Here is a 23,005-nt window from a genome sequence, read left to right as displayed (position 1 = left end):
CTGAGAGTGATACAGAGTGATACAGAGTGATAGAGAGTGTCTGTTAGTGTCAGAGAGAATCTGAGAGTGTCAGAGAGTGTCAGAGAGTGATAGAGAGTGTCAGTGAGTAGCATTGAGTGAGAGAGAGTGTCAGAGAGTTTCCGAGAGTGATAGAGATTGTCAGAGAGTGATAGAGAGTGTCAGAGTGTGATAGAGAGTGATAGTGAGTGTCAGAGAGTGATTAAGAGTGATAGGGATTTTCAGAGAGTGTCATTGAGTGTCAGAGAGGGTCAGAGAGTTTCAGAGAGTGATAGAGAGTGTCAGAGATTGATAGAGAGTGATAGAGAGTGTCAGAGAGTGATAGAGAGTGATAGTGAGTGTCTGAGAGTGCCACAGAGTGTCAGAGAGTGATACAGAGTGATAGAGAGTGTCTGAGAGTTTCAGAGAGTGATAGAGAGTGTCAGAGAGTGATAGAGAGTGATAGTGAGTGTCTGAGAGTGCCACAGAGTGTCAGAGAGTGATAGAGAGTGATAAGGAGTTTCTGAGAGTGTCAGAGCGTGTCAGAGAGTGTCAGAGCGTGATAGAGAGTGATAGAGAGTGTCAGAGAGTGATAGAGAGTGTCTGAGAGTGTCAGAGAGTGTCAGAGAGTGATAGAGAGTGTCTGAGAGTGTCAGAGAGTGTCTGAGAGTGTCTGAGAGTGTGAGAGAGTGTCAGAGTTGTCAGAGAGAGCCAGAGAGTGATTGAGAGTGTCTGAGAGTGTCAGAGGGTGTCTGAGAGTGTCCGAGAGTGTCAGAGAGTGGTAGAGAGTGTCTGAGAGTGTCAGAGAGTGTCAGAGAGCGTCAGAGAGTGATAGAGAGTGTCTGAGAGTGTCTGAGAGTGTCAGAGAGTGTCAGATAGTGATAGAGAGTGTCTGAGATTGTCCGAGAGTGTCAGAGAGTGTCAGAGTGTGTCAGAGAGTAATAGAGAGTGATAGAGAGTGTCAGAGAGTGTCATAGAGTGATAGAGAGTGATAGAGAGTGTCAGAGCGTGATAGAGAGTGATAGAGAGTGTCAGAGAGTGTCAGAGAGTGATAGAGAGTGATACAGAGTGATAGAGAGTGTCTGAGAGTGTCAGAGAGTGTCAGAGAGTGATAGAGAGTGTCTGAGAGTGTCAGAGAGTGTCTGAGAGTGTCTGAGAGTATGAGAGAGTGTCAGAGTTGTCAGAGAGAGCCAGAGAGTGATTGAGAGTGTCTGAGAGTGTCAGAGGGTGTCTGAGAGTGTCCGAGAGTGTCAGAGAGTGTCAGAGAGTGATAGAGAGTGTCTGAGAGTGTCAGAGAGTGTCAGAGAGCGTCAGAGACTGATAGAGAGTGTCTGAGAGTGTCTGAGAGTGTCAGAGAGTGTCAGAGAGTGTCAAAGAGTGATAGAGAGTGTCTGAGATTTGTCCGAGAGTGTCAGAGAGTGTCAGAGGGTGTCAGAGTGTGTCAGAGAGTAATAGAGAGTGATAGAGAGTGTCAGAGAGTGTCATAGAGTGATAGAGAGTGTCAAAGAGTGTCAGAGAGAGATAGAAAGTGATGGAATGTGTCAGAGAGTGTCAGAGAGTGCCAGAGAGTGATAAGGAGTGATAGAGAGTGTCTGAGAGTGTCAGAGTGTGTCAGAGTGAGTCAGAGAGTGTCAGAGAGTGTCAGAGAGTGATAGAGAGTGTCAGAGAGTGTCATTGAGTGATAGAGAGTGTCAGAGAGTTTCAGAGAGTGATAGAGAGTGTCAGAAAGTGATAGAGAGTGTCAGAAAGTGATAGAGAGTGATAGAGAGTGTCAGAGAGTGATAGAGATCGTCTGAGAGTGTCAGAGAGTGTCAGAGAGTGATAGAGAGTGATAGGGAGTGTCAGAGAGTGTCATTGAATGTCAGAGAGTGTCAGAGAGTTTCAGAGAGTGATAGAGAGAGTCAGAGAGTGATAGAGAGTGATAGAGAGTGTCAGAGAGTGATAGAGAGTGATAGTGAGTGTCTGAGAGTGTCTGAGAGTGTCACAGATTGTCAGAGTGTGTCAGAGAGTGATAGAGAGTGTCTGAGACTGTCAGAGAGTGTCAGAGAGTGATAGACAGTGATAGAGAGTGTCAGAGAGTGTCAGAGAGTGTTAGAGAGTGTCAGAGAGTGGCATTGAGTGAGAGAGAGTGTCAGAGAGTTTCCGAGAGTGATAGAGATTGTCAGAGAGTGATAGAGAGTGTCAGAAAGTGATAGAGAGTGATAGAGAGTGATAGAGAGTGTCAGAGTGTGATGGAGAGTGATAGTGAGTGTCGGAGAGTGATTAAGAGTGATAGGGAGTTTCAGAGAGTGTCATTGAGTGTCAGAGAGGGTCAGAGAGTTTCAGAGAGTGATAGAGAGTGTCAGAGATTGATAGAGAGTGATAGAGAGTGTCAGAGAGTGATAGAGAGTGATAGTGAGTGTCTGAGAGTGCCAGAGAGTGTCAGAGAGTGATAGAGATTGATAGGGAGATTCTGAGAGTGTCAGAGAGTGTCAGAGCGTGATAGAGAGTGATAGAAAGTGTCAGAGAGTGTCTGAGAGTGTCAGAGAGTGTCAGAGCGTGTCAGAGAGTGTCAGAGAGTGATAAAGAGTGATAGAGAGTGTCTGAGAGTGTCAGAGAGTGTCAGAGCGTTTCAGAGTGTGTCACAGAATGTCTGAGAGTGTTAGAGAGTGTCAGAGAGTGATAAAGAGTGATAGAGCGTGAAAGAGTGTGTCAGAGTGTGTCAGAGAGTGTCAGAGTGTGATAGAGAGTGATAGAGAGCGTCAGAGAGTGTCATAGAGTGATAGAGAGTGTCAGAGTGTGTCACAGAATGTCTGAGAGTGTCAGAGAGTGATAAGGAGTGATAGAGAGTGTCTGAGAGTGTCAGAGTGTGTCAGAGAGTGTCAGAGAGCGATAGAGAGTGATAGAGATTGTCATAGAGTGTCATTGAGTGATAGAGAGTGACAGAGAGTGATCGAGAGAGTCAGAGAGTGATAGAGAGTGTCAGTGATTGATAGAGAGTGTCAGAGAGTGATTAAGAGTGTCAGTGAGTGTCAGAGAGTGATAGAGAGTGATAGAGAGTGTCTGAGAGTGTCTGAGAGTGTCAGAGAGTGTCTGAGAGTGTCTGAGTGTGTCAGAGAGTGTCTAAGAGTGTCAGAGGGTGTCAGAGAGTGTCAGAGAGTGATTGAGAGTGTCAGAGAGTGATAGAGAGTGTTAGAGAGTGTCTGAGAGTGTCTGCGAGTGTCTGAGAGTGTCAGAGAGTGTCAGAGAGCGATAGAGAATGATAGAGAGTGTCTGAGAGCGGCATTGAGTGGTAGAGAGTGATAGAGAGTGTCTGAGAGTGTCAGAAAGTGTCAGAGAGTGATAGAGAGTGACAGAGAGAGTCAGAGTGTGGCATTGAGTGATGGAGAGTGATAGAGAGTGTCTGAGAGTGTCAGAGAGAGTCTGAGAGTGTCTGAGAGTGTCAGAGAGTGATAGAGAGTGTCAGAGAGTGATAGAGAGTGTCTGAGAGTGTCAGAAAGTGTCAGAGAGTGATAGAGAGTGACAGAGAGAGTCAGAGAGTGGCATTGAGTGATGGAGAGTGATATAGAGTGTCTGAGAGTGTCAGAGAGAGTCTGAGAGTGTCTGAGAGTGTCAGAGAGTGATAGAGAGTGTCAGAGAGTGTCAGAGAGTGATAGAGAGTGTCTGAGAGTGTCAGAGAGTGTCAGAGGGTGTCTGAGAGTGTCAGAGAGTGATAGAGAGTGTCAGAAAGTGATAGAGATTGATAGAGAGTGTCAGAGATTGATAGAGAGTGCTAGAGAGTGTCAGAGTGTGATAGACAGTGATAGTGAGTGTCAGAGAGTGATTAAGAGTGATACAGAGTGATAGAGAGTGTCTGAGAGTGATACAGAGTGATACAGAGTGATAGAGAGTGTCTGTTAGTGTCAGAGAGAATCTGAGAGTGTCAGAGAGTGTCAGAGAGTGATAGAGAGTGTCAGTGAGTAGCATTGAGTGAGAGAGAGTGTCAGAGAGTTTCCGAGAGTGATAGAGATTGTCAGAGAGTGATAGAGAGTGTCAGAAAGTGATAGAGATTGATAGAGAGTGTCAGAGATTGATAGAGAGTGATAGAGAGTGTCAGAGTGTGATAGAGAGTGATAGTGAGTGTCAGAGAGTGATTAAGAGTGATAGGGATTTTCAGAGAGTGTCATTGAGTGTCAGAGAGGGTCAGAGAGTTTCAGAGAGTGATAGAGAGTGTCAGAGATTGATAGAGAGTGATAGAGAGTGTCAGAGAGTGATAGAGAGTGATAGTGAGTGTCTGAGAGTGCCACAGAGTGTCAGAGAGTGATAGAGAGTGATAGGGAGTTTCTGAGAGTGTCAGAGCGTGATAGAGAGTGATAGAGAGTGTCAGAGAGTGTCAGAGAGTGATACAGAGTGATAGAGAGTGTCTGAGAGTTTCAGAGAGTGATAGAGAGTGTCAGAGAGTGATAGAGAGTGTCAGAGAGTGATAGAGAGTGATAGTGAGTGTCTGAGAGTGCCACAGAGTGTCAGAGAGTGATAGAGAGTGATAAGGAGTTTCTGAGAGTGTCAGAGCGTGTCAGAGAGTGTCAGAGCGTGATAGAGAGTGATAGAGAGTGTCAGAGAGTGATAGAGAGTGTCTGAGAGTGTCAGAGAGTGTCAGAGAGTGATAGAGAGTGTCTGAGAGTGTCAGAGAGTGTCTGAGAGTGTCTGAGAGTGTGAGAGAGTGTCAGAGTTGTCAGAGAGAGCCAGAGAGTGATTGAGAGTGTCTGAGAGTGTCAGAGGGTGTCTGAGAGTGTCCGAGAGTGTCAGAGAGTGTCAGAGAGTGGTAGAGAGTGTCAGAGAGTGGTATAGAGTGTCTGAGAGTGTCAGAGAGTGTCAGAGAGCGTCAGAGAGTGATAGAGAGAGTCTGAGAGTGTCTGAGAGTGTCTGAGAGTGTCAGAGAGTGTCAGAGAGTGATAGAGAGTGTCTGAGATTGTCCGAGAGTGTCAGAGAGTGTCAGAGGGTGTCAGAGTGTGTCAGAGAGTAATAGAGAGTGATAGAGAGTGTCAGAGAGTGTCATAGAGTGATAGAGAGTGATAGAGAGTGTCAGAGAGTGATAGAGATCGTCTGAGAGTGTCAGAGAGTGTCAGAGAGTGTCAGAGAGTGATAGAGAGTGATAGGGAGTGTCAGAGAGTGTCATTGAGTGTCAGAGAGTGTCAGAGAGTGTCAGAGAGTGATAGAGAGTGTCAGAGAGTGATAGAGAGTGTCAGAGAGTGATAGAGAGTGATAGTGAGTGTCTGAGAGTGCCACAGAGTGTCAGAGAGTGATAGAGAGTGATAGGGAGTTTCTGAGAGTGTCAGAGAGTGTCAGAGAGTGTCAGAGCGTGATAGAGAGTGATAGAGAGTGTCAGAGAGTGTCAGAGAGTGATAGAGAGTGATACAGAGTGATAGAGAGTGTCTGAGAGTGTCAGAGAGTGTCAGAGAGTGATAGAGAGTGTCTGAGAGTGTCAGAGAGTGTCTGAGAGTGTCTGAGAGTGTGAGAGAGTGTCAGAGTTGTCAGAGAGAGCCAGAGAGTGATTGAGAGTGTCTGAGAGTGTCAGAGGGTGTCTGAGAGTGTCCGAGAGTGTCAGAGAGTGTCAGAGAGTGTCAGAGAGTGATAGAGAGTGTCTGAGAGTGTCAGAGAGTGTCAGAGAGTGTCAGAGAGCGTCAGAGAGTGATAGAGAGTGTCTGAGAGTGTCTGAGAGTGTCAGAGAGTGTCAGAGAGTGTCAGAGAGTGATAGAGAGTGTCTGAGATTGTCCGAGAGTGTCAGAGAGTGTCAGAGGGTGTCAGAGTGTGTCAGAGAGTAATAGAGAGTGATAGAGAGTGTCATAGAGTGATAGAGAGTGTCAAAGAGTGTCAGAGAGAGATAGAAAGTGATGGAATGTGTCAGAGAGTGTCAGAGAGTGCCAGAGAGTGATAAGGAGTGATAGAGAGTGTCTGAGAGTGTCAGAGTGTGTCAGAGTGAGTCAGAGAGTGACAGAGAGTGTCAGAGAGTGATAGAGAGTGTCAGAGAGTGATAGAGAGTGTCTGAGAGTGTCAGAGAGAGTCTGAGAGTGTCAGAGAGTGTCAGAGAGTGATAGAGAGTGTCAGAGAGTGATAGAGAGTGTCTGAGAGTGTCAGAGAGAGTCTGAGAGTGTCTGAGAGTGTGAGAGAGTGTCAGAGTGTGTCAGAGAGAGCCAGAGAGTGATTGAGAGTGTCTGAGAGTGTCAGAGGGTGTCTGAGAGTGTCGGAGAGTGTCAGAGAGTGTCAGAGAGTGATAGAGAGTGATACAGAGTGATAGAGAGTGTCTGAGAGTGATAGAGAGTGATACAGAGTGATAGAGAGTGTCTGAGAGTGTCAGAGAGCATCTGAGAGTGTCAGAGAGTGTCAGAGAGTGATAGAGAGTTTCAGAGAGTGATAGAGAGTGTCTGAGAGTGTCAGAGAGAGTCTGAGAGTGTCAGAGAGTGATTGAGAGTGTCTGAGAGTGAAAGAGAGAATCTGAGATTGTCAGAGAGTGTCAGAGAGTGATAGAGAGTGTCAGAGAGTGATAGAGAGTGTCTGAGAGTGTCAGAGAGAGTCTGAGAATGTCTGAGAGTGTGAGAGAGTGTCAAAGTGTGTCAGAGAGAGCCAGAGAGTGGTTGAGAGTGTCTGAGAGTGTCAGAGGGTGTCTGAGAATGTCAGAGAGTGTCAGAGAGTGTCAGAGAGTGATAGAGAGTGATACAGAGTGATAGAGAGAGTCTGAGAGTGTCAGAGAGTGTCTGAGAGTGTCAGAGAGGGTCAGAGAGTTTCAGAGAGTGATAGAGAGTGTCAGAGATTGATAGAGAGTGATAGAGAGTGTCAGAGAGTGATAGAGAGTGATAGTGAGTGTCTGAGAGTGCCACAGAGTGTCAGAGACTGATAGAGAGTGATAGGGAGTTTCTGAGAGTGTCAGAGAGTGTCAGAGCGTGATAGAGAGTGATAGAGAGTGTCTGAGAGTGTCAGAGAGAATCTGAGAGTGTCAGAGAGTGTCAGAGAGTGATAGAGAGTGTCAGAGAGTGATAGAGAGTGTCTGAGAGTGTCAGAGAGAGTCTGAGAGTGTCAGAGAGTGTCAGAGAGTGATAGAGAGTGTCAGAGAGTGATAGAGAGTGTCAGAGAGTGATAGTGTCTGAGAGTGTCATAGAGAGTCTGAGAGTGTCTGAGAGTGTGAGAGAGTGTCAGAGAGAGCCGGAGAGTGATTGAGAGTGTCTGAGAGTGTCAGAGGGTGTCTGAGAGTGTCAGAGAGTGTCAGAGAGTGTCAGAGAGTGTCAGAGAGTGATAGAGAGTGATACAGAGTGATAGAGAGTGATAGAGAGTGTCTGAGAGTGTCTGAGAGTGATAGAGAGTGATACAGAGTGATAGAGAGTGTCTGAGAGTGTCAGAGAGCATCTGAGAGTGTCAGAGAGTGTCAGAGAGTGATAGAGAGTGATACAGAGTGATAGAGAGAGTCTGAGAGTGTCAGAGAGTGTCAGAGAGTGATAGAGAGTGTCTGAGAGTGTCAAAGAGAGTCTGAGAGTGTCAGAGAGTGTCAGAGAGTGATTGAGAGTGTCTGAGAGTGAAAGAGAGAATCTGAGAGTGTCAGAGAGTGTCAGAGAGTGATAGAGAGTGTCAGAGAGTGATAGAGAGTGCCTGAGAGTGTCAGAGAGAGTCTGAGAGTGTCTGAGAGTGTGAGAGAGTGTCAAAGTGTGTCAGAGAGAGCCAGAGAGTGGTTGAGAGTGTCTGAGAGTGTCAGAGGGTGTCTGAGAATGTCAGAGAGTGTCTGAGAGTGTCACAGAGTGATAGAGAGTGATACAGAGTGATAGAGAGAGTCTGAGAGTGTCAGAGAGTGTCAGAGAGTGATAGAGAGTGTCAGCGAGTGATAGAGAGTGTCTGAGAGTGTCAGAGAGAGTCTGAGAGTGTCTGAGAGTGTGAGAGAGTGTCAAAGTGTGTCAGAGAGAGCCAGAGAGTGGTTGAGAGTGTCTGAGAGTGTCAGAGGGTGTCTGAGAATGTCAGAGAGTGTCTGAGAGTGTCACAGAGTGATAGAGAGTGATACAGAGTGATAGAGAGAGTCTGAGAGTGTCAGAGAGTGTCAGAGAGTGATAGAGAGTGTCAGCGAGTGATAGAGAGTGTCTGAGAGTGTCAGAGAGAGTCTGAGAGTGTCTGAGAGTGTGAGAGAGTGTCAGAGTGTGTCAGAGAGAGCCAGAGAGTGATTGAGAGTGTCTGAGAGTGTCAGAGGGAATCTGAGAGTGTCAGAGAGTGTCAGAGAGTGTCAGAGAGTGATAGAGAGTGATACAGAGTGATAGAGAGTGTCTGAGAGTGTCTGAGAGTGATACAGAGTGATACAGAGTGATAGAGAGTGTCTGAGAGTGTCAGAGAGAATCTGAGAGTGTCAGAGAGTGTCAGAGAGTGATAGAGAGTGTCAGAGAGTGGCATTGAGTGAGAGAGAGTGTCAGAGAGTTTCCGAGAGTGATAGAGATTGTCAGAGAGTGATAGAGAGTGTCAGAAAGTGACAGAGATTGATAGAGAGTGTCAGAGATTGATAGAGAGTGATAGAGAGTGTCAGAGTGTGATAGAGAGTGATAGTGAGTGTCAGAGAGTGATTAAGAGTGATAGGGATTTTCAGAGAGTGTCATTGAGTGTCAGCGAGGGTCAGAGAGTTTCAGAGAGTGATAGAGAGTGTCAGAGATTGATAGAGAGTGATAGCTTGTGTCAGAGAGTGATAGAGAGTGATAGTGAGTGTCTGAGAGTGCCACAGAGTGTCAGAGAGTGATAGAGAGTGATAGGGAGTTTCTGAGAGTGTCAGAGCGTGATAGAGAGTGATAGAGAGTGTCAGAGAGTGTCAGAGAGTGATACAGAGTGATAGAGAGTGTCTGAGAGTGTCAGAGAGTGATAGAGAGTGTCTGAGAGTGTCAGAGAGTGTCAGAGAGTGTCTGAGAGTGTCTGAGAGTGACAGAGAGTGTCAGAGTTGTCAGAGAGAGCCAGAGAGTGATTGAGAGTGTCTGAGAGTGTCAGGGGGTGTCTGAGAGTGTCAGAGTCTCAGAGAGTGTCAGAGAGTGATAGAGAGTGATACAGAGTGATAGAGAGTGTCTGAGAGTGTCAGAGAGTGTCAGAGAGTGATCGAGAGTGTCTGAGAGTGTCAGAGAGTGTCAGAGAGTGTCAGAGCGTGACAGAGAGTGTCTGAGAGTGTCTGAGAGTGTCAGAGTGTGTCAGAGAGTGATAGAGAGTGTCTGAGAGTGTCTGAGAGTGTCAGAGTGTGTCAGAGAGTGATAGAGAGTGTCTGAGAGAGTCCGAGAGTGTCAGAGAGTGTCAGAGGGTGTCAGAGAGTGATAGAGAGTGATAGGGAGTGTCAGAGAGTGTCAGAGAGTGTCAGAGAGTGTCAGAGAGTGATAGAGAGTGATAGGGAGTGTCAGAGAGTGTCATTGAGTGTCAGAGAGTGCCAGAGAGATTCAGAGAGTGATAGAGAGTGTCAGAGAGTGATAGAGAGTGTCAGAGAGTGATAGAGAGTGATAGTGAGTGTCTGAGAGTGCCACAGAGTGTCAGAGAGTGATAGAGAGTGATAAGGAGTTTCTGAGAGTGTCAGAGCGTGTCAGAGAGTGTCAGAGCGTGATAGAGAGTGATAGAGAGTGGCAGAGAGTGTCGGAGAGTGATAGAGAGTGATACAGAGTGATAGAGAGTGTCAGAGAGTGTCAGAGAGTGATAGAGAGTGTCTGAGAGTGTCAGAGAGTGTCTGAGAGTGTCTGAGAGTGTGAGAGAGTGTCAGAGTTGTCAGAGAGAGCCAGAGAGTGATTGAGAGTGTCTGAGAGTGTCAGAGGGTGTCTGAGAGTGTCCGAGAGTGTCAGAGAGTGTCAGAGAGTGGTAGAGAGTGTCTGAGAGTGTCAGAGAGTGTCAGAGAGCGTCAGAGAGTGATAGAGAGTGTCTGAGACTGTCTGAGAGTGTCAGAGAGTGTCAGAGAGTGATAGAGAGTGTCTGAGATTGTCCGAGAGTGTCAGAGAGTGTCAGAGGGTGTCAGAGTGTGTCAGAGAATAATAGAGAGTGATAGAGAGTGTCAGAGAGTGTCATAGAGTGATAGAGAGTGATAGAGAGTGTCAGAGAGTGATAGAGATCGTCTGAGAGTGTCAGAGAGTGTCAGAGAGTGTCAGAGAGTGATAGAGAGTGATAGGGAGTGTCAGAGAGTGTCATTGAGTGTCAGAGAGTGTCAGAGAGTTTCAGAGAGTGATAGAGAGTGTCAGAGAGTGATAGAGAGTGTCAGAGAGTGATAGAGAGTGATAGTGAGTGTCTGAGAGTGCCACAGAGTGTCAGAGAGTGATAGAGAGTGATAGGGAGTTTCTGAGAGTGTCAGAGAGTGTCAGAGAGTGTCAGAGCGTGATAGAGAGTGATAGAGAGTGTCAGAGAGTGTCAGAGAGTGATAGAGAGTGATACAGAGTGATACAGAGTGATAGAGAGTGTCTGAGAGTGTCAGAGAGTGTCAGAGAGTGATAGAGAGTGTCTGAGAGTGTGAGGGAATGTCTGAGAGTGTCTGAGAGTGTGAGAGAGTGTCAGAGTTGTCAGAGAGAGCCAGAGAGTGATTGAGAGTGTCTGAGAGTGTCAGAGGGTGTCTGAGAGTGTCCGAGAGTGTCAGAGAGTGTCAGAGAGTGATAGAGAGTGTCTGAGAGTGTCAGAGAGTGTCAGAGAGCGTCAGAGAGTGATAGAGAGTGTCTGAGAGTGTCTGAGAGTGTCAGAGAGTGTCAGAGAGTGATAGAGAGTGTCTGAGATTGTCCGAGAGTGTCAGAGAGTGTCAGAGGGTGTCAGAGTGTGTCAGAGAGTAATAGAGAGTGATAGAGAATGTCAGAGAGTGTCATAGAGTGATAGAGAGTGTCAAAGAGTGTCAGAGAGAGATAGAAAGTGATGGAATGTGTCAGAGAGTGTCAGAGAGTGCCAGAGAGTGATAAGGAGTGATAGAGAGTGTCTGAGAGTGTCAGAGTGTGTCAGAGTGAGTCAGAGAGTGTCAGAGAGTGTCAGAGAGTGATAGAGAGTGTCAGAGAGTGATAGAGAGTGTCTGAGAGTGTCAGAGAGAGTCTGAGAGTGTCAGAGAGTGTCAGAGAGTGATAGAGAGTGTCAGAGAGTGATAGAGAGTGTCTGAGAGTGTCAGAGAGAGTCTGAGATTGTCTGAGAGTGTGAGAGAGTGTCAGAGTGTGTCAGAGAGAGCCAGAGAGTGATTGAGAGTGTCTGAGAGTGTCAGAGGGTGTCTGAGAGTGTCAGAGAGTGTCAGAGAGTGATAGAGAGTGATACAGAGTGATAGAGAGTGTCTGAGAGTGATAGAGAGTGATACAGAGTGATAGAGAGAGTCTGAGAGTGTCAGAGAGCATCTGAGAGTGTCAGAGAGTGTCAGAGAGTGATAGAGAGTTTCAGAGAGTGATAGAGAGTGTCTGAGAGTGTCAGAGAGAGTCTGAGAGCGTCAGAGAGTGATAGAGAGTGTCTGAGAGTGTCTGAGAGTGTCAGAGAGTGTCAGAGAGTGATAGCGAGTGTCTGAGATTGTCCGAGAGTGTCAGAGAGTGTCAGAGGGTGTCAGAGTGTGTCAGAGAGTAATAGAGAGTGATAGAGAATGTCAGAGAGTGTCATAGAGTGATAGAGAGTGTCAAAGAGTGTCAGAGAGAGATAGAAAGTGATGGAATGTGTCAGAGAGTGTCAGAGAGTGCCAGAGAGTGATAAGGAGTGATAGAGAGTGTCTGAGAGTGTCAGAGTGTGTCAGAGTGAGTCAGAGAGTGTCAGAGAGTGTCAGAGACTGATAGAGAGTGTCAGAGAGTGATAGAGAGTGTCTGAGAGTGTCAGAGAGAGTCTGAGAGTGTCAGAGAGTGTCAGAGAGTGATAGAGAGTGTCAGAGAGTGATAGAGAGTGTCTGAGAGTGTCAGAGAGAGTCTGAGAGTGTCTGAGAGTGTGAGAGAGTGTCAGAGTGTGTCAGAGAGAGCCAGAGAGTGATTGAGAGTGTCTGAGAGTGTCAGAGGGTGTCTGAGAGTGTCAGAGAGTGTCAGAGAGTTTCAGAGAGTGATAGAGAGTGATACAGAGTGATAGAGAGTGTCTGAGAGTGATAGAGAGTGTCTGAGAGTGTCAGAGAGCATCTGAGAGTGTCAGAGAGTGTCAGAGAGTGATAGAGAGTTTCAGAGAGTGATAGAGAGTGTCTGAGAGTGTCAGAGAGAGTCTGAGAGTGTCAGAGAGTGATTGAGAGTGTCAGAGAGTGATTGAGAGTGTCAGAGAGTGATAGAGAGTGTCTGAGAGTGTCAGAGAGAGTCTGAGAGAGCCAGAGAGTGGTTGAGAGTGTCTGAGAGTGTCAGAGGGTGTCTGAGAATGTCAGAGAGTGTCAGAGAGTGTCAGAGAGTGATAGAGAGTGATACAGAGTGATAGAGAGAGTCTGAGAGTGTCAGAGAGTGTCTGAGAGTGTCAGAGAGTTTCAGAGAGTGATAGAGAGTGTCAGAGATTGATAGAGAGTGATAGAGAGTGTCAGAGAGTGATAGAGAGTGATAGTGAGTGTCTGAGAGTGCCACAGAGTGTCAGAGACTGATAGAGAGTGATAGGGAGTTTCTGAGAGTGTCAGAGAGTGTCAGAGAGTGATAGAGAGTGATAGAGAGTGTCTGAGAGTGTCAGAGAGAATCTGAGAGTGTCAGAGAGTGTCAGAGAGTGATAGAGAGTGTCAGAGAGTGATAGAGAGTGTCTGAGTGTGTCAGAGAGAGTCTGAGAGTGTCAGAGAGTGTCAGAGAGTGATAGAGAGTGTCAGAGAGTGATAGAGAGTGTCAGAGAGTGATAGTGTCTGAGAGTGTCATAGAGAGTCTGAGAGTGTCAGAGAGTGTGAGAGAGTGTCAGAGAGAGCCAGAGAGTGATTGAGAGTGTCTGAGAGTGTCAGAGAGTGTCAGAGAGAGTCTGAGAGTGTCAGAGAGTGTCAGAGAGTGATAGAGAGTGTCAGAGAGTGATAGAGAGTGTCTGAGAGTGTCAGAGAGAGTCTGAGAGTGTCTGAGAGTGTGAGAGAGTGTCAGAGTGTGTCAGAGAGAGCCAGAGAGTGATTGAGAGTGTCTGAGAGTGTCAGAGGGTGTCTGAGAGTGTCGGAGAGTGTCAGAGAGTGTCAGAGAGTGATAGAGAGTGATACAGAGTGATAGAGAGTGTCTGAGAGTGATAGAGAGTGATACAGAGTGATAGAGAGTGTCTGAGAGTGTCAGAGAGCATCTGAGAGTGTCAGAGAGTGTCAGAGAGTGATAGAGAGTTTCAGAGAGTGATAGAGAGTGTCTGAGAGTGTCAGAGAGAGTCTGAGAGTGTCAGAGAGTGATTGAGAGTGTCTGAGAGTGAAAGAGAGAATCTGAGATTGTCAGAGAGTGTCAGAGAGTGATAGAGAGTGTCAGAGAGTGATAGAGAGTGTCTGAGAGTGTCAGAGAGAGTCTGAGAATGTCTGAGAGTGTGAGAGAGTGTCAAAGTGTGTCAGAGAGAGCCAGAGAGTGGTTGAGAGTGTCTGAGAGTGTCAGAGGGTGTCTGAGAATGTCAGAGAGTGTCAGAGAGTGTCAGAGAGTGATAGAGAGTGATACAGAGTGATAGAGAGAGTCTGAGAGTGTCAGAGAGTGTCTGAGAGTGTCAGAGAGGGTCAGAGAGTTTCAGAGAGTGATAGAGAGTGTCAGAGATTGATAGAGAGTGATAGAGAGTGTCAGAGAGTGATAGAGAGTGATAGTGAGTGTCTGAGAGTGCCACAGAGTGTCAGAGACTGATAGAGAGTGATAGGGAGTTTCTGAGAGTGTCAGAGAGTGTCAGAGCGTGATAGAGAGTGATAGAGAGTGTCTGAGAGTGTCAGAGAGAATCTGAGAGTGTCAGAGAGTGTCAGAGAGTGATAGAGAGTGTCAGAGAGTGATAGAGAGTGTCTGAGAGTGTCAGAGAGAGTCTGAGAGTGTCAGAGAGTGTCAGAGAGTGATAGAGAGTGTCAGAGAGTGATAGAGAGTGTCAGAGAGTGATAGTGTCTGAGAGTGTCATAGAGAGTCTGAGAGTGTCTGAGAGTGTCAGAGGGTGTCTGAGAGTGTCAGAGAGTGTCAGAGAGTGTCAGAGAGTGTCAGAGAGTGATAGAGAGTGATACAGAGTGATAGAGAGTGATAGAGAGTGTCTGAGAGTGTCTGAGAGTGATAGAGAGTGATACAGAGTGATAGAGAGTGTCTGAGAGTGTCAGAGAGCATCTGAGAGTGTCAGAGAGTGTCAGAGAGTGATAGAGAGTGTCAGAGAGTGATAGAGAGTGTCTGAGAGTGTCAAAGAGAGTCTGAGAGTGTCAGAGAGTGTCAGAGAGTGATTGAGAGTGTCTGAGAGTGAAAGAGAGAATCTGAGAGTGTCAGAGAGTGTCAGAGAGTGATAGAGAGTGTCAGAGAGTGATAGAGAGTGCCTGAGAGTGTCAGAGAGAGTCTGAGAGTGTCTGAGAGTGTGAGAGAGTGTCAAAGTGTGTCAGAGAGAGCCAGAGAGTGGTTGAGAGTGTCTGAGAGTGTCAGAGGGTGTCTGAGAATGTCAGAGAGTGTCTGAGAGTGTCACAGAGTGATAGAGAGTGATACAGAGTGATAGAGAGAGTCTGAGAGTGTCAGAGAGTGTCAGAGAGTGATAGAGAGTGTCAGCGAGTGATAGAGAGTGTCTGAGAGTGTCAGAGAGAGTCTGAGAGTGTCTGAGAGTGTGAGAGAGTGTCAGAGTGTGTCAGAGAGAGCCAGAGAGTGATTGAGTGTGTCTGAGAGTGTCAGAGGGTGTCTGAGAGTGTCAGAGAGTGTCAGAGAGTGTCAGAGAGTGATAGAGAGTGATACAGAGTGATAGAGAGTGTCTGAGAGTGTCTGAGAGTGATACAGAGTGATACAGAGTGATAGAGAGTGTCTGAGAGTGTCAGAGAGAATCTGAGAGTGTCAGAGAGTGTCAGAGAGTGATAGAGAGTGTCAGAGAGTGGCATTGAGTGAGAGAGAGTGTCAGAGAGTTTCCGAGAGTGATAGAGATTTTCAGAGAGTGATAGAGAGTGTCAGAAAGTGACAGAGATTGATAGAGAGTGTCAGAGATTGATAGAGAGTGATAGAGAGTGTCAGAGTGTGATAGAGAGTGATAGTGAGTGTCAGAGAGTGATTAAGAGTGATAGGGATTTTCAGAGAGTGTCATTGAGTGTCAGCGAGGGTCAGAGAGTTTCAGAGAGTGATAGAGAGTGTCAGAGATTGATAGAGAGTGATAGATTGTGTCAGAGAGTGATAGAGAGTGATAGTGAGTGTCTGAGAGTGCCACAGAGTGTCAGAGAGTGATAGAGAGTGTTAGGGAGTTTCTGAGAGTGTCAGAGCGTGATAGAGAGTGATAGAGAGTGTCAGAGAGTGTCAGAGAGTGATACAGAGTGATAGAGAGTGTCTGAGAGTGTCAGAGAGTGATAGAGAGTGTCTGAGAGTGTCAGAGAGTGTCAGAGAGTGTCTGAGAGTGTCTGAGAGTGACAGAGAGTGTCAGAGTTGTCAGAGAGAGCCAGAGAGTGATTGAGAGTGTCTGAGAGTGTCAGAGGGTGTCTGAGAGTGTCAGAGTCTCAGAGAGTGTCAGAGAGTGATAGAGAGTGATACAGAGTGATAGAGAGTGTCTGAGAGTGTCAGAGAGTGTCAGAGAGTGATCGAGAGTGTCTGAGAGTGTCAGAGAGTGTCAGAGAGTGTCAGAGCGTGACAGAGAGTGTCTGAGAGTGTCTGAGAGTGTCAGAGTGTGTCAGAGAGTGATAGAGAGTGTCTGAGAGTGTCCGAGAGTGTCAGAGAGTGTCAGAGGGTGTCAGAGTGTGTCAGAGAGTAATAGAGAGTGATAGAGAGTGTCATAGAGTGATAGAGAGTGATAGAGAGTGTCAGAGAGTGATAGAGATCGTCTGAGAGTGTCAGAGAGTGTCAGAGAGTGTCAGAGAGTGATAGAGAGTGATAGGGAGTGTCAGAGAGTGTCATTGAGTGTCAGAGAGTGTCAGAGAGATTCAGAGAGTGATAGAGAGTGTCAGAGAGTGATAGAGAGTGTCAGAGAGTGATAGAGAGTGATAGTGAGTGTCTGAGAGTGCCACAGAGTGTCAGAGAGTGATAGAGAGTGATAAGGAGTTTCTGAGAGTGTCAGAGCGTGTCAGAGAGTGTCAGAGCGTGATAGAGAGTGATAGAGAGTGGCAGAGAGTGTCGGAGAGTGATAGAGAGTGATACAGAGTGATAGAGAGTGTCAGAGAGTGTCAGAGAGTGATAGAGAGTGTCTGAGAGTGTCAGAGAGTGTCTGAGAGTGTCTGAGAGTGTGAGAGAGTGTCAGAGTTGTCAGAGAGAGCCAGAGAGTGATTGAGAGTGTCTGAGAGTGTCAGAGGGTGTCTGAGAGTGTCCGAGAGTGTCAGAGAGTGTCAGAGAGTGGTAGAGAGTGTCTGAGAGTGTCAGAGAGTGTCAGAGAGCGTCAGAGAGTGATAGAGAGTGTCTGAGACTGTCTGAGAGTGTCAGAGAGTGTCAGAGAGTGATAGAGAGTGTCTGAGATGGTCCGAGAGTGTCAGAGAGTGTCAGAGGGTGTCAGAGTGTGTCAGAGAATAATAGAGAGTGATAGAGAGTGTCAGAGAGTGTCATAGAGTGATAGAGAGTGATAGAGAGTGTCAGAGAGTGATAGAGATCGTCTGAGAGTGTCAGAGAGTGTCAGAGAGTGTCAGAGAGTGATAGAGAGTGATAGGGAGTGTCAGAGAGTGTCATTGAGTGTCAGAGAGTGTCAGAGAGTTTCAGAGAGTGATAGAGAGTGTCAGAGAGTGATAGAGAGTGTCAGAGAGTGATAGAGAGTGATAGTGAGTGTCTGAGAGTGCCACAGAGTGTCAGAGAGTGATAGAGAGTGATAGGGAGTTTCTGAGAGTGTCAGAGAGTGTCAGAGAGTGTCAGAGCGTGATAGAGAGTGATAGAGAGTGTCAGAGAGTGTCAGAGAGTGATAGAGAGTGATACAGAGTGATAGAGAGTGTCTGAGAGTGTCAGAGAGTGTCAGAGAGTGATAGAGAGTGTCTGAGAGTGTGAGGGAAGGTCTGAGAGTGTCTGAGAGTGTGAGAGAGTGTCAGAGTTGTCAGAGAGAGCCAGAGAGTGATTGAGAGTGTCTGAGAGTGTCAGAGGGTGTCTGAGAGTGTCCGAGAGTGTCAGAGAGTGTCAGAGAGTGATAGAGAGTGTCTGAGAGTGTCAGAGAGTGTCAGAGAGCGTCAGAGAGTGATAGAGAGTGTCTGAGAGTGTCTGAGAGTGTCAGAGAGTGTCAGAGAGTGATAGAGAGTGTCTGAGATTGTCCGAGAGTGTCAGAGAGTGTCAGAGGGTGTCAGAGTGTGTCAGAGAGTAATAGAGAGTGATAGAGAATGTCAGAGAGTGTCATAGAGTGTCATAGAGTGATAGAGAGTGTCAAAGAGTGTCAGAGAGAGATAGAAAGTGATGGAATGTGTCAGAGAGTGTCAGAGAGTGCCAGAGAGTGATAAGGAGTGATAGAGAGTGTCTGAGAGTGTCAGAGTGTGTCAGAGTGAGTCAGAGAGTGTCAGAGAGTGTCAGAGAGTGATAGAGAGTGTCAGAGAGTGATAGAGAGTGTCTGAGAGTGTCAGAGAGAGTCTGAGAGTGTCAGAGAGTGTCAGAGAGTGATAGAGAGTGTCAGAGAGTGATAGAGAGTGTCTGAGAGTGTCAGAGAGAGTCTGAGAGTGTCTGAGAGTGTGAGAGAGTGTCAGAGTGTGTCAGAGAGAGCCAGAGAGTGATTGAGAGTGTCTGAGAGTGTCAGAGGGTGTCTGAGAGTGTCAGAGAATGTCAGAGAGTGTCAGAGAGCGATAGAGAGAGATACAGAGTGATAGAGAGTGTCTGAGAGTGATAGAGAGTGATACAGAGTGATAGAGAGTGTCTGAGAGTGTCAGAGAGCATCTGAGAGTGTCAGAGAGTGTCAGAGAGTGATAGAGAGTTTCAGAGAGTGATAGAGAGTGTCTGAGAGTGTCAGAGAGAGTCTGAGAGTGTCAGAGAGTGATTGAGAGTGTCAGAGAGTGATTGAGAGTGTCAGAGAGTGATAGAGAGTGTCTGAGAGTGTCAGAGAGAGTCTGAGAGAGCCAGAGAGTGGTTGAGAGTGTCTGAGAGTGTCAGAGGGTGTCTGAGAATGTCAGAGAGTGTCAGAGAGTGTCAGAGAGTGATAGAGAGTGATACAGAGTGATAGAGAGAGTCTGAGAGTGTCAGAGAGTGTCTGAGAGTGTCAGAGAGTTTCAGAGAGTGATAGAGAGTGTCAGAGATTGATAGAGAGTGATAGAGAGTGTCAGAGAGTGATAGAGAGTGATAGTGAGTGTCTGAGAGTGCCACAGAGTGTCAGAGACTGATAGAGAGTGATAGGGAGTTTCTGAGAGTGTCAGAGAGTGTCAGAGCGTGTCAGAGTGAGTCAGAGAGTGTCAGAGAGTGTCAGAGAGTGATAGAGAGTGTCAGAGAGTGATAGAGAGTGTCTGAGAGTGTCAGAGAGAGTCTGAGAGTGTCAGAGAGTGTCAGAGAGTGATAGAGAGTGTCAGAGAGTGATAGAGAGTGTCTGAGAGTGTCAGAGAGAGTCTGAGAGTGTCTGAGAGTGTGAGAGAGTGTCAGAGTGTGTCAGAGAGAGCCAGAGAGTGATTGAGAGTGTCTGAGAGTGTCAGAGGGTGTCTGAGAGTGTCAGAGAATGTCAGAGAGTGTCAGAGAGCGATAGAGAGAGATACAGAGTGATAGAGAGTGTCTGAGAGTGATAGAGAGTGATACAGAGTGATAGAGAGTGTCTGAGAGTGTCAGAGAGCATCTGAGAGTGTCAGAGAGTGTCAGAGAGTGATAGAGAGTTTCAGAGAGTGATAGAGAGTGTCTGAGAGTGTCAGAGAGAGTCTGAGAGTGTCAGAGAGTGATTGAGAGTGTCAGAGAGTGATTGAGAGTGTCAGAGAGTGATAGAGAGTGTCTGAGAGTGTCAGAGAGAGTCTGAGAGAGCCAGAGAGTGGTTGAGAGTGTCTGAGAGTGTCAGAGGGTGTCTGAGAATGTCAGAGAGTGTCAGAGAGTGTCAGAGAGTGATAGAGAGTGATACAGAGTGATAGAGAGAGTCTGAGAGTGTCAGAGAGTGTCTGAGAGTGTCAGAGAGTTTCAGAGAGTGATAGAGAGTGTCAGAGATTGATAGAGAGTGATAGAGAGTGTCAGAGAGTGATAGAGAGTGATAGTGAGTGTCTGAGAGTGCCACAGAGTGTCAGAGACTGATAGAGAGTGATAGGGAGTTTCTGAGAGTGTCAGAGAGTGTCAGAGCGTGATAGAGAGTGATAGAGAGTGTCTGAGAGTGTCAGAGAGAATCTGAGAGTGTCAGAGAGTGTCAGAGAGTGATAGAGAGTGTCAGAGAGTGATAGAGAGTGTCTGAGTGTGTCAGAGAGAGTCTGAGAGTGTCAGAGAGTGTCAGAGAGTGATAGAGAGTGTCAGAGAGTGATAGAGAGTGTCAGAGAGTGATAGTGTCTGAGAGTGTCATAGAGAGTCTGAGAGTGTCAGAGAGTGTGAGAGAGTGTCAGAGAGAGCCGGAGAGTGATTGAGAGTGTCTGAGAGTGTCAGAGAGTGTCAGAGAGAGTCTGAGAGTGTCAGAGAGTGTCAGAGAGTGATAGAGAGTGTCAGAGAGTGATAGAGAGTGTCAGAGAGTGATAGTGTCTGAGAGTGTCATAGAGAGTCTGAGAGTGTCTGAGAGTGTGAGAGAGTGTCAGAGAGAGCCGGAGAGTGATTGAGAGTGTCTGAGAGTGTCAGAGAGTGTCAGAGAGTGTCAGAGAGTGTCAGAGAGTGATAGAGAGTGATACAGAGTGATAGAGAGTGATAGAGAGTGTCTGAGAGTGTCTGAGAGTGATAGAGAGTGATACAGAGTGATAGAGAGTGTCTGAGAGTGTCAGAGAGCATCTGAGAGTGTCAGAGAGTGTCAGAGAGTGATAGAGAGTGTCAGAGAGTGATAGAGAGTGTCTGAGAGTGTCAAAGAGAGTCTGAGAGTGTCAGAGAGTGTCAGAGAGTGATTGAGAGTGCCTGACAGTGAAAGAGAGAATCTGAGAGTGTCAGAGAGTGTCAGAGAGTGATAGAGAGTGCCTGAGAGTGTCAGAGAGAGTCTGAGAGTGTCTGAGAGTGTGAGAGAGTGTCAAAGTGTGTCAGAGAGAGCCAGAGAGTGGTTGAGAGTGTCTGAGAGTGTCAGAGGGTGTCTGAGAATGTCAGAGAGTGTCAGAGAGTGTCACAGAGTGATAGAGAGTGATACAGAGTGATAGAGAGAGTCTGAGAGTGTCAGAGAGTGTCAGAGAGTGATAGAGAGTGTCAGCGAGTGATAGAGAGTGTCTGAGAGTGTCAGAGAGAGTCTGAGAGTGTCTGAGAGTGTGAGAGAGTGTCAGAGTGTGTCAGAGAGAGCCAGAGAGTGATTGAGAGTGTCTGAGAGTGTCAGAGGGTGTCTGAGAGTGTCAGAGAGTGTCAGAGAGTGTCAGAGAGTGATAGAGAGTGATACAGAGTGATAGAGAGTGTCTGAGAGAGTCTGAGAGTGATACAGAGTGATACAGAGTGATAGAGAGTGTCTGAGAGTGTCAGAGAGAATCTGAGAGTGTCAGAGAGTGTCAGAGAGTGATAGAGAGTGTCAGAGAGTGGCATTGAGTGAGAGAGAGTGTCAGAGAGTTTCCGAGAGTGATAGCGATTGTCAGAGAGTGATAGAGAGTGATACAGAGTGATAGAGAGTGTCTGAGAGTGATAGAGAGTGATACAGAGTGATAGAGAGTGTCTGAGAGTGTCAGAGAGCATCTGAGAGTGTCAGAGAGTGTCAGAGAGTGATAGAGAGTTTCAGAGAGTGATAGGGAGTGTCTGAGAGTGTCAGAGAGAGTCTGAGAGTGTCAGAGAGTGATTGAGAGTATCAGAGAGTGATAGAGAGTGTCTGAGAGTGTCAGAGAGAGTCTGAGAGAGCCAGAGAGTGGTTGAGAGTGTCTGAGAGTGTCAGAGGGTGTCTGAGAATGTCAGAGAGTGTCAGAGAGTGTCAGAGAGTGATAGAGAGTGATACAGAGTGATAGAGAGAGTCTGAGATTGTCAGAGAGTGTCTGAGAGTGTCAGAGAGTTTCAGAGAGTGATAGAGAGTGTCAGAGATTGATAGAGAGTGATAGAGAGTGTCAGAGAGTGATAGAGAGTGATAGTGAGTGTCTGAGAGTGCCACAGAGTGTCAGAGACTGATAGAGAGTGATAGGGAGTTTCTGAGGGTGTCCGAGAATGTCAGAGCGTGATAGAGAGTGATAGAGAGTGTCTGAGAGTGTCAGAGAGAATCTGAGAGTGTCAGAGAGTGTCAGAGAGTGATAGAGAGTGTCAGAGAGTGATAGAGAGTGTCTGAGTGTGTCAGAGAGAGTCTGAGAGTGTCAGAGAGTGTCAGAGAGTGTCAGAGAGTGATAGAGAGTGTCAGAGAGTGATAGAGAGTGTCAGAGAGTGATAGTGTCTGAGAGTGTCATAGAGAGTCTGAGAGTGTCAGAGAGTGTGAGAGTGTGTCAGAGAGAGCCGGAGAGTGATTGAGAGTGTCTGAGAGTGTCAGAGAGTGTCAGAGAGAGTCTGAGAGTGTCAGAGAGTGTCAGAGAGTGATAGAGAGTGTCAGAGAGTGATAGAGAGTGTCAGAGAGTGATAGTGTCTGAGAGTGTCATAGAGAGTCTGAGAGTGTCTGAGAGTGTGAGAGAGTGTCAGAGAGAGCCGGAGAGTGATTGAGAGTGTCTGAGAGTGTCAGAGGGTTTCTGAGAGTGTCAGAGAGTGTCAGAGAGTGTCAGAGAGTGATAGAGAGTGATACAGAGTGATAGAGAGTGATAGAGAGTGTCTGAGAGTGTCTGAGAGTGATAGAGAGTGATACAGAGTGATAGAGAGTGTCTGAGAGTGTCAGAGAGCATCTGAGAGTGTCAGAGAGTGTCAGAGAGTGATAGAGAGTGTCAGAGAGTGATAGAGAGTGTCTGAGAGTGTCAAAGAGAGTCTGAGAGTGTCAGAGAGTGTCAGAGAGTGATTGAGAGTGTCTGAGAGTGAAAGAGAGAATCTGAGAGTGTCAGAGAGTGTCAGAGAGTGATAGAGAGTGCCTGAGAGTGTCAGAGAGAGTCTGAGAGTGTCTGAGAGTGTGAGAGAGTGTCTAAGTGTGTCAGAGAGAGCCAGAGAGTGATTGAGAGTGTTTGAGAGTGTCAGAGGGTGTCTGAGAATGTCAGAGAGTGTCAGAGAGTGTCACAGAGTGATAGAGAGTGATACAGAGTGATAGAGAGAGTCTGAGAGTGTCAGAGAGTGTCAGAGAGTGATAGAGAGTGTCAGCGAGTGATAGAGAGTGTCTGAGAGTGTCAGAGAGAGTCTGAGAGTGTCTGAGAGTGTGAGAGTGTGTCAGAGAGAGCCAGAGAGTGATTGAGAGTGTCTGAGAGTGTCAGAGGGTGTCTGAGAGTGTCAGAGAGTGTCAGAGAGTGTCAGAGAGTGATAGAGAGTGATACAGAGTGATAGAGAGTGTCTGAGAGTGTCTGAGAGTGATACAGAGTGATACAGAGTGATAGAGAGTGTCTGAGAGTGTCAGAGAGAATCTGAGAGTGTCAGAGAGTGTCAGAGAGTGATCGAGAGTGTCAGAGAGTGGCATTGAGTGAGAGAGAGTGTCAGAGAGTTTCCGAGAGTGATAGAGATTGTCAGAGAGTGATAGAGAGTGTCAGAAAGTGACAGAGATTGATAGAGAGTGTCAGAGATTGATAGAGAGTGATAGAGAGTGTCAGAGTGTGATAGAGAGTGATAGTGAGTGTCAGAGAGTGATTAAGAGTGATAGGGATTTTCAGAGAGTGTCATTGAGTGTCAGCGAGGGTCAGAGAGTTTCAGAGAGTGATAGAGAGTGTCAGAGATTGATAGAGAGTGATAGAGAGTGTCAGAGAGTGATAGAGAGTGATAGTGAGTGTCTGAGAGTGCCACAGAGTGTCAGAGAGTGATAGAGAGTGATAGGGAGTTTCTGAGAGTGTCAGAGAGTATCAGAGCGTGATAGAGAGTGATAGAGAGTGTCAGAGAGTGTCAGAGAGTGATACAGAGTGATAGAGAGTGTCTGAGAGTGTCAGAGAGTGTCAGAGAGTGATAGAGAGTGTCTGAGAGTGTCAGAGAGTGTCAGAGAGTGTCTGAGA

The sequence above is a fragment of the Heterodontus francisci genome, chromosome 41 (genome assembly GCF_036365525.1).
Source record: "Heterodontus francisci isolate sHetFra1 chromosome 41, sHetFra1.hap1, whole genome shotgun sequence".
NCBI lineage: Eukaryota > Metazoa > Chordata > Chondrichthyes > Heterodontiformes > Heterodontidae > Heterodontus > Heterodontus francisci.
The sequence above is the reverse complement of the archived record's forward strand: the minus strand, read 5'-3'. Positions refer to the sequence as shown.